The following is a 10535-nucleotide window of genomic DNA, read 5'->3' as shown; positions in this document are numbered from 1 at the left end:
TCACTCCTGTGCCTTAAGGAGGTTATTTTTGTCAGCTGGGTGGATAATGGATAAGAGAAGGGGTACACTGGAAGGTACAAGGAGACCAGACTGTAACTATACTTACAGAGCAGGTAGGGGGCACAGTGGATAGAGTGCCGGGATTGGAGTCAGGAAGACCTGAGTTCAAATTTGGCTTCAGATACTAGTTGTATGACTCTGGGCAAGTCCCTTAATCCTGTTTGCCTAAGTTTCCTCATCTCTAAAATAAGCCGGAGAAGGAAATGAAAAACTACTCCAGTTTCTTTGCCAAGAAAATCACAAATGGGGTAATGAAGGACATGATTCAAAATGACTAAATAGCAACATTAATATACCATGATATACAAACGTGTATTTTAAGGGATCAAGGGGAACACAATTGGGTCCCTCTTGTACTCTAAACGCAGTTACATTATTCTGATTGCAATAAAATCCAAAATATTAAGAGAATGGTATTCACAGTCTTGCTCTTATGTGTATTAATGCAAATGGGGCAGTGGAAATGACCCTGGGATCTTGAAGGGTATCCCCAGAGAGCACGAACTCTGTTGAATACATATTGTCTTCAAAGATCTTTCCTAGCTTTCCAAGCTACTAGTACTTCTTCCTCCAAATTACCTCATTTTTCTTTGTATGTATTTTTTATAGACTTAACATGAATATGTGTTGTACCCCCTGATAGGATGTAAATCCTCTGAGTACAGGGACTGGCTTTTCCCCCCACTGGATAAAATGCTGGTTTTACTGATGGTATAAAACAGTGGTGTCAAACTCAAACAGAAACTAGGGCCACTAAACCATACATAAGGATCCTTGCAGGAAGCATATTAACTTGGAAAACCACATGTTAATATTACTATATTCTATTTTATTGTTATTTATTTTGTTAAATATTACCCAGTTATATTTTAATCTGGTTCTGTGGCACTTGAAGGCATGTTTGACACCTCTGGTCAAAAACATAGGACTCTATGCTTCTCCCCCCCTAGTATAGGGTGTCTTGGCACAGAGTCTATGTCGGGGGTATAAGTTTCACAGATAGCTAAATAGGTTTGGAATGAAGGCCCACCTGCCCCACCCCATCCAGTAGTAGAACTACTCTTTTGGCTAGAGATAAAGATCCATGGCTTACTATTTTACTCCTTGGAGGCAATGAGAAAAGAGGGAAGGAAGGAAACACGTATTAAAAGTCTATATGTGCCAGGCACTGTGCTAAGTCTTTTGACAAATATCTCGTTTCATCCTCATGAAAACCCTGTGAAATAAGTGCTACTATTATCCCTGTTTTGTAGTTAAGGAAACTGAGGCAGATAGTTTAACAACTTGTCCAGGGTCACACAGCTAGTAAGTGTCTGGGATCTTTCTGGCTCCAGGTCCAGAACTCTATTCATTCTGCCCACTAGCTGACATGAGGTCTACTGCAAGGTTGCTAGTTGTTGTCTGGTCATTTTTCAGTCATGTCAGACTCACCATGACTTTATTTGCTGGTTTTCTTGGCAAATATACTGGAGTGGTTTGCCATTTCTTTCTCCAGCTTATATGTAAACATATGAGGAAACTGAGGCAAACAGGGTTAAGTGACTTACCCAGGGTCACATGGCTAGAGTTTGAGGGCAGATTCAAACTCAAGAATATGAGTTTTCCTCACTCCAGGCCCAGCAATTCATCCACTGTGCCACCTAGAAGCCCTATAACTATGCTCATTGTCAAATCAGGAAATGAGCTTGACGAATGGTCATTAAAGGGAACACCAGCACCAGCATCAAAGGTAGAAGAGGTAGTATCACTGTTGAAGTCTCACTATACAACCTGGTGCTCAGTGTAGCTAAAGGTATCCTTTCAGGACCTCTCTGATTCTTGCTTTGTTCCTTTCTTGATACCATCATATTTGGCAGGCTTCTCCAGGTGGGAGGTCAGATCCACAAAAGATGCATTGGAGCTAGGAATGCAGAAGGCCATGACCATGAGCTTCCTGTTTAATTTGAAGATGATCTTGCCCGGTCTTAGCAGCATGAAGATGATGATGATGATGATGGTGATGATGGTGATGTAGGTAATATTATTATTCCCATCTTACAATTGAGCAAATTAAGGCAAACAGAAGGTAAGCAGCTTACCCAGGGCCACATAGCTAGCAAGTGTTTGAGACTGGATTTGAACTCAGGCCTTCACATTTCATCAAGAGAAGCAGAGATGAGGCTTTGAGCAGCACCATTTCCATCATGCCACAGCTCACCAGAACAGCTATCCACTGTCTTCTGGGTAGCAGCAGCAGCATGGCTTATCATGATGAGTGCCTCTATAAGGTCAGTGTTGTTATCATGCATGACCATGGCTGGGGGACCAAGCAGTTGGTAGTATAGGAGGCATTGTTGACAATCTTAAGGAGATTGTCATATTTTTCATGGTTGTCTTCCATCATGAACACAGGAGTGTCGGCAGAAGAGACAATGATACACTTAGCTCCACCCTTCGAGTGAACCTCATTTTCTTCCAAGGTGGTAAAGGTATCAGTGGAATCTACTATATACTGAATACCATCATCTTTCCATTTAATATTGTTGAGATTATGCTCCTGGAAGTTTGTAATGCCATTTCCATTTATCATTAGCTTTTCATTCTTAGCCTTGACAGTGCCCTCAAGCATGCCATGACTGGAAACATATTAGAGAGTATAAACCATATAGCTGAGGTCAATGAAGGGGATTACTGATGGTCATAATGTCCATCCTGCCTGAGACAAATGCAGCCTAAGTCACCGAGTACCCCATATAGCCAAATCCATTGACTCTGACATTTACCACTTTGTCTACAGCAGTGAATAATGGCACTAAGTATGAGAGAAGAACTGAGAGCCAACTGCTTCATTTTCAGTGCCTGGCACCTAGTAAATGATTCAAATATGATGGTTGATTGATTGAGTGGCCAGTGGCAGACAATATGACTGTTGTCTAAAGACCATCCTAGGTAAGTTCTGAAACTCATTACCAGGTTAATGGGTTGGCAGGGCTAGATGTGGAGAAGAAAACCTCTTGGAAAGACCATCCTAGTAGATAGGCTTCAATCTGTCTTGTGTCCATAACAACAAAATCAAGGACATGTTAAGTGTAGAGTTTAAATGTCAAAAAAAAAAAAATAGAAGAGTCTCAAGTCTTCAAAGAGCCATTTTCTTACTTTAAATATTCATGACCTGAAATCCTCCCTGATCTTAATTTATTTTTATCTCATTTAGTGCTTTCTTTCTTACTTTTCTTTTTTTTTTTTACAGAAGACTATACTCAACATGACTTCCATGAATTTTGGTAATTTTTCATAACTGAATGTTTTTTGTTGGTTTGTTTTAGAAAGCACTTCTCATATTGTTTGGGTCAAAGAAGATAAAGAAAATCCTACCATTTATATTTTTTGGAAGGGAGAAGGCAGGGCAATTGTGGTTAAGTGACTTGCCCAAGGTCACACATCTAGTAAGCGTGTCAAGTGTCTGAGGTCAGATTTGAACTCAGGTGCTCCTGACTCCAGGGCCAGTGCTCTACTCACAGAACCACCTAGCTGCCCCAATTTGCCATTTATTGCTTGAGTTTTCCTAATAGAATAGACTTCGATGTTTTAAAAACATAGCCACCAATTTACCTTTGTTTTCTTTTGATAAATAAAATTAAGGATTTTAATATCCGTATTCAAGTTTGCCCTGAGTCACTTTGTTCCAGATCATAAAAAATATCTGAATATTTGATTTGCTTATTATTTGATTTTGCAATGTGTGCCTTAAGGATAGGGAAAAAATATCCAAAATTCCAATATCATTAAAATGTTTAAACATGGAATAAAATATTTAGATCAGCTCCAGTAACAACAAAACAACTAGGAAGAACATCAAACCACAGATTTTCATCTTATCTTTGCTCAGGGACTTCTGTGCTCATGTGCTTCTCCCTGATTTAATATATATGCTCCCCAAGGTTATGCCTTTGGCCTTATCTTATCTTTGCTCTAATACTCTCCAATCCAACCATGTCATACCCTACACTCAACAATTGCTAGTACCACTTTAATGACTCCAAGATAAATTATAAATTCTTCATCTAAAACCCTCATGATTTGGTCTCACTGACTTTCCTGAACATTTCTTATTGTTCCTTTTCACATGATCTCTCTTCCAGTTAGGCTGGCTTGTTAACTCTTCTTCAGGCATTACATGCCATTTCCTTTCCCTGGGCCTTTGCAGAAGTGGTCCCCATGTCTAGAATGCACTTCCAAGAGTCCCAATTTTCCTTCCATGTTTATCTCAGGCACAATTCATACAAAATGCCTTTCCTGATCTTGCCCTCTTGCCGTCCCTCCACCATTACTAGCATTCTCTCACTCTTGAAATTATTTTGCGTACAAGTTGCATTTACATATGTAACAGGAATTTACTCAATGGAGCATTGATAGAGCTGCCCTGCCTGCTTCTGACTGGCAGCTTGTGCTGGTTCCAAACTAAACGGCTTGGGTGCTTTGGGATGACAAACCAATTCCCTTGTTGGTCCCTTAGCCTTATTGTGACAGTGGAGGACAGGCTACAGAGACAGCTTCTGGTCAACTCAAGCGGCCTTTAGGTTTCTACCCTGCTAGCAAGTCAATTGTTCCTATGTGACACCTTCAGCCCATGCTCAACTAGGCAGGCTAAGCCCGATCCTTGGGACCCATACCTGCCTTTTCTACTTTGTAATTCCTTCTCTGAGCATAGGTGACTGAACTGTCATCCCAAGATGGATGTGTCTCCTGTGTCTTGCTAATACAGGCCTACTTTTAGTTTTGGATCCTTACTTTTCAAATGGGAGTTCACTTTTCTTTGGAAGCATTTTAAAAACTCTACTTTTACTGCTAATTTGACCACACTTCTAAATATTAAGATCATAGGCATTTCTCTCAGTCTGAGGAAGCTCCAGGTATGCCATGGAAACTCCAATAATTTTTGTAATGGCTTGAGGTCAGGAAACTGGGATTCAAATCCTCATTCCTAAAGATGGCTACCCTGGTCGTTGGAGAAGGCATTTAATTGTTTGGTGTCATAATTTCCGTATCTGTAAAATGAAGACAATAACACTTCCATTTGTGAAGAATTTCTCATAAAAGCATTTTATGTAAAGCATTTTACATAAAAAGCATAGAAAAATGTTACTTTAAAAAGATGGATTTATCTAGCTTTAGAGAGAGCCTTCTGACAGGTCTAAAGTCTTTGGTCAGAGTTAACTGGTAGCAAGGAAAATTTCTTCACTGGAGAGGATAAGCACCAACAGGGCTCAACCCCTGACTATGCTTGCCAGAAGACATAGACCTGGATGCAGATGTTTTGAACAATATAGAAACAAAGAGGGAAAATTATAGTTGAGCAGTTCTGCAGACTGATTCATGTCTTCGTTGTGTTAAGTCTCAAATTTCCAGGAGTTATAATAATAATTATGTCAGTATATTTTTCTCAAGTTTATATCGATGCTTAATTACAATTCTTTGCATATAGCAGTATGTGTGTATGTGTGTGTGTGTGTGTGTGTGTGTGTGTGTGTGTGTGTATGTAAGTAGGTATTAAATAGCTGGCCCATACATGATTTGTAATTTATATTGAATACTTTTGTACTAAATTTTAGCAGAGAACTTAAACAGGAGCCAAACCTAAGTTTGAAACAATTTTCCCTGGGTCTCTGGGGTTAGGGAGAGGGGTGTCTAAAGAGTCAAAGAGGAACAGGAAAAAAAGCTTAATATCTCTTATTAGGGATCAGGTTCTTCTAGGATTGAATCTGGTCACCAAATATGTGGGTCCAGAGTAGAGGGGATTCTTAGAGGAAAGGAAAGGAACATAACGCCCAGCCCCAGATCTTATTACAACACTTATTCTTGATACCCATTCATTAGAACACTAACTGCTTGATGGTGGGTAGCATTTTCTTTGTATATTTGTATCACATATACCTATTATAGGGCCTTGAATACAGTAGATGCTAAATTAGTGTTTTCTTAAAATTAAAAATTTTTAAATTAAAAAATTTAATTTAATTTAATTTTAATAAAATTAATTATTTTTTTAAAAATTAAATTAATTTTTTAAAAAAAATATCACTCCATCTATACATCAGGATTCTTTTATTATCATGAGAGATAACTTGAGAGACAAGATTTCCACCTTGAGAGCCCTAAAAACAAACAAATCCCTCTCCAAAACAAACAAACTGTGATCTGCCCTTGATTTTCCCAAAGAATTAGAAAAATTGTTAGGAACACTTGAGATGTATTTGAGTATAAGTCAACTATCTGAATAATTTAACAGCCAGACAGAGATCAATGTTTATTGTACTACCTCCTCTGGGATCATAAATTTCACAGAAACCAAGAAATGTGTCTTGTATCCAGAGAAGAACACAGATGCTCCTTTGTAAGATATGAATTGTTAATCTGCACTACATTAAGGAGGTTTTAAATATAATTAAAAAAAACCAGAAAGGAAGACTTGCCTGTCAGCATCTGCAATCACATATTGCCCTAAAAAAATACAAACTATGACTACCTCACTCTACAAAAAGAACTAAGGAGAGCGGACACAAATATTCAAAGATGTTACCCAAAGCATGTTAGTGGCATTTAAGACAATTTAGAGCAGTAGTTTTCAAAGTGAGGTCCCCAGGCCTCTAGGGGTCTCCAAGACCTTTTCAGGGGGTCCATAAGGCCCAAACCATTTTGATGATAATACTAAGACATTATCAGCCTTTTAAAATATTCCTCCTTTTTCCAATGACACAGCTGTCTGAGGCCAGATTTTTTTTTCATATACTTTAACCATACAGTAGATTACGACATATCAAATGAAGAAGCTGACAGTAAAATCCTGTTGTCTCCTATTAAGCTAGACATTAAGGAGATTTGCAAAAATATGTAAAATAGTGCCATTCTTCTCACTATTTTTTTGAAACTACATCCTTATATGACCATTAGTGATTTGTTTAGATGTTCTAGGCCTTAATGTTCTCATCTGTAAAATGATGCTAATAATACTGATAGGACATAAGAGGAGAGGCAGTGTGAAGGAGGGATAGTATAGTGGAAATACCACTGGATTTGGAGTCAGAAGAACTAAGTTCTTATTCTACCTCTATACTTCAAAGGGATGTATGACATATATAAAAAGTTATATCTTAAACAAATTAGAGGAGCCAGGAAGAAGTTATACTTCAGATCTGTGGTGTGAAGAAGAGTCTAAAATCAAACAAGGAATAGAGATGATCATAGAAGATAAAACAGAGTTTTTAGCACACAAAATTAAAAAGATTTTGCATAAACAAAACGAATGCCACTAAAATTAGAAGATAAACAGTGAACTAGGGGAAAAAACAGTCTCTGATAGAAGTCTAATTTCAGTTTATCTAAGGAACTAATTAAAATTCATAAGAATAAGAGCCATTCTCCAACTGATAGAAAGTCAAAGAATATGAACATGAAGCTTTCAAATAAGGAAATCCCAGGTATCATATGGAAAAATCACTAATAATTAGAGAAATGTGAATTAAAGCAACCCTGAGGTTCCATCTCATACCTCACACCTGTCAGATTGACAAAACTGACCCCCCAAAAAGGGAGAAAATGACAAAGTTGGAGCAACTGTGGGAAGACAGGCACATTAATCTGCTGGTGTAGCTGTGAATTGATACATACATTCTGGAAAGCAATTTTGAATTATACCCTCTGAAATCACAAAACTATGAATTTCCTTTGACTTAGATATACCATTATTACATATATACTCCAAGGATATAAGAGAAGGAAGAGGTTTATGCATAAGAATATTTGTATCAGGTTTTTTTTGCAGTAGCAAAGAACTGGAACCTAAGTCAGTATCTATAAATTGGGATATAATTGAATAAATTATGGTATATAAATGTAATGCATACTATTGTGCCATAAGAAAGACAAAAGGGGGCAATTGCAGAGAAACCTAGGAAGACTTGCATGAACTGATGCAAAGATGATCCCACTCACCATCGGCGCATGGAATACGCACACACTGAGACAAAAGAAAATCCAGTAGACCTGAAAGGCAAACAACTCTTGTTGCAAGAGAACTCAGCAGGTATTGCATCCAAATAGCAGCCCTGCAGAATAAAGTTGACAGAACCACTTTTCAAAGTGGTTTTTCAAAAACTTAAGAAATTTTATCAATACAATGACTCAGCATGATTCCAAAAGACTGATAAGGAAGCATGCTCCCCACCTCTTTCTGACAGAGAGTTGATGGATCTATAAGGAGGCATATATTTTTAGACATAATCACTACAGGGATTTGTTTTCCTCAACTACACATATTTGTTACAAGGGCTTGGTTTTACCGTCCTTCCCTGCCATTCTCATTTAGGAAGAGAAGAGGGAGACAAAGACTTGTTTATTGATTTAAAAAAAGTTTTAAAATAAAGATAAAATTATGGCACCTCCTTAAAATTAAATTAAATTATCATTCCATCTAGATGTTCAGATTCTTATCTTGTCTTAAGAGCTAATTTCAAAGACCAAATGGAACTTATTTTTCCTACTTTTCTCATCTGTAAAACCAGGGAATTATAGTAGATGACCATTGAATACCTTCTAGTTCTAAATCTATTACCAATGAGCAGTGGCTGCAGGGCTGGCCTTGAATTCAGGGATATTGGCTTCAAATCCTGACCCTGGACATACTAGCTATGTGACTCTGACCAAGTTCTTTTAATTTCTAGTTACTCCAGGCAACTCCAAGACTATAAATTGCAGAAAAGGTGCTGACCTTCATGAGTAGAATAAGTTTCCATGCTGGGAGTTCCCGACAGGGATGAAATCATGGGTCCCAATCACAATTCACATTTCTCTAACTTTTAGTGCGAGTGTATTTGACTTTCTATCTCCCACATTTGCAATCAACATAGCATTCTTCTTCTTGAAAGTTTCTGAGGAAGATAATAACTGCTTAGATTCAAATGATATGTAAACATATTGTAGCTCTTCTATTTCCTCTTTCTATATGTGACCCTTGAGAAAATTTTAGAATGAAAAAGACTAATAGAGAAGCAAATGCCATTAGTATTAACATCAAATCCAGGCAGCACATTTATGTTATATCTTTCCATGTGCAGGGGATGTGGATCTGAAGAAGAAAGTTGGTGATATTAATTCTAATTCTCTGTAAGGTACAAGCATAAAGAAAATAGGATTTCCATGCCTTCAGACAGGCCATGGTAAATCAGAATAATTCAGCCATTGAGTAGAGCAGAAGTCCACTGCACCCAAGGTGACTTAGCTTCAGAAAAGAGCCAGTGTGAGAAAGATGAGAGATTTTCTAGGCTGAATTTTCCCATGCCAGACTTTAAACAAACAGCTATTTAAATGGGGAAGAAGGCAAGTAAATAGGTAAATAATTCACAAGAGTTGGGCATGACACCTTTTAAGAAAGTCATAAAATGTAATATTGATGATTTTGGAAAGGAATAATTTACTTCTTACATTGCTTAGCTGCACCCTTCAAGAAATCTACAACTATGCTGCAGTGGCCTTCCACAGCTTCCTAAAAAAGCATTGTTAGTCGCTTAATGATTGAGACATGCTCATAAATTTTCTTTGACTTGGAGAGCCCAAATAATCTCTGAACAAATTGTATCTAGAAATCAAAATGCCTTTTCTTCTATTCTGTTTCTCTCAGCTGCCATCTTTCTCTTTTTCTGTGGTGGGAGGAAGAATAGAATCATAGAATTAGAACATAAAGTACCTGAAGGAAAGCTTGCAGTCCAACATTCATTTTATAGATTAAGGAACGGAATGGCAGAGATTATTTCCTCAAGGACATAGGTTAGTGAGTGGCAGAGGCAGGATGTGAATCCTGGTTCTTTCATTCCAAAATCCAAGATACCATCATCTTCTAATGTTCTAGTGTTCTTTTAAAATTAAAAGTTAATTTTTAGATTGAAAATTAATTGCTTAATTTAAGAAGGGGAAGGCAAGGGAAGGGAAGGCGAAGGAAGGGGAGGGAAGGGGAGGGAAGGGGAAGGAAGGGAAGGCAAGGGAAGGGAAATCCTTTTCAACGAATATGCATAGTTAAGCAAAGCAAATTCCTGCACTGACCATGTCTGAAAAATTTATGTCTCACTTAGTACCTTGGGTCCATCACTCTTCTGACAGGATAGGAGTGCCATGTTTCATATTCAGCTCTCTAGAACTATGTTTTGTTCTTCTATTGATCAAAGTTCTTAAATTTTTCAAAGATTCTTTTCTTTATAATATAAAGGGTCCTGCTCACTTTATAGCAATTCATATAGTACTTTCCAGTTTTCTGTGAAACCATCTATTTTGTCATTTCTTATAGGATAAAAATATTCCATTAAACTCATATGCCATAGTTTATTTAGCTTCCCCAATAGATATACACCCTTTTAGTCTCCAGTTTTTTTTTTTTTTGCTATATCCAAAAGAACTAATTCTCTGATTGGACACTTAGAAACATAAAACAGCAGAGAGATGTCTGT

The 10535-nt window shown here is 37.5% G+C and overlaps 1 pseudogene; it reads right to left on the bottom strand.

The window, feature by feature from the left end:
- Positions 1-2189: 2189 nt before the first annotated feature.
- LOC118837285 lies at positions 2190-8861 on the bottom strand (annotated as a pseudogene).
- Between the last annotated feature and the right edge of the window lie 1674 nt (positions 8862-10535).

This window comes from Trichosurus vulpecula, chromosome 2, assembly GCF_011100635.1.
Source record: "Trichosurus vulpecula isolate mTriVul1 chromosome 2, mTriVul1.pri, whole genome shotgun sequence".
Taxonomy (NCBI): Eukaryota; Metazoa; Chordata; class Mammalia; order Diprotodontia; family Phalangeridae; genus Trichosurus; species Trichosurus vulpecula.
This window is presented reverse-complemented; position numbering and strand designations above follow the sequence as displayed.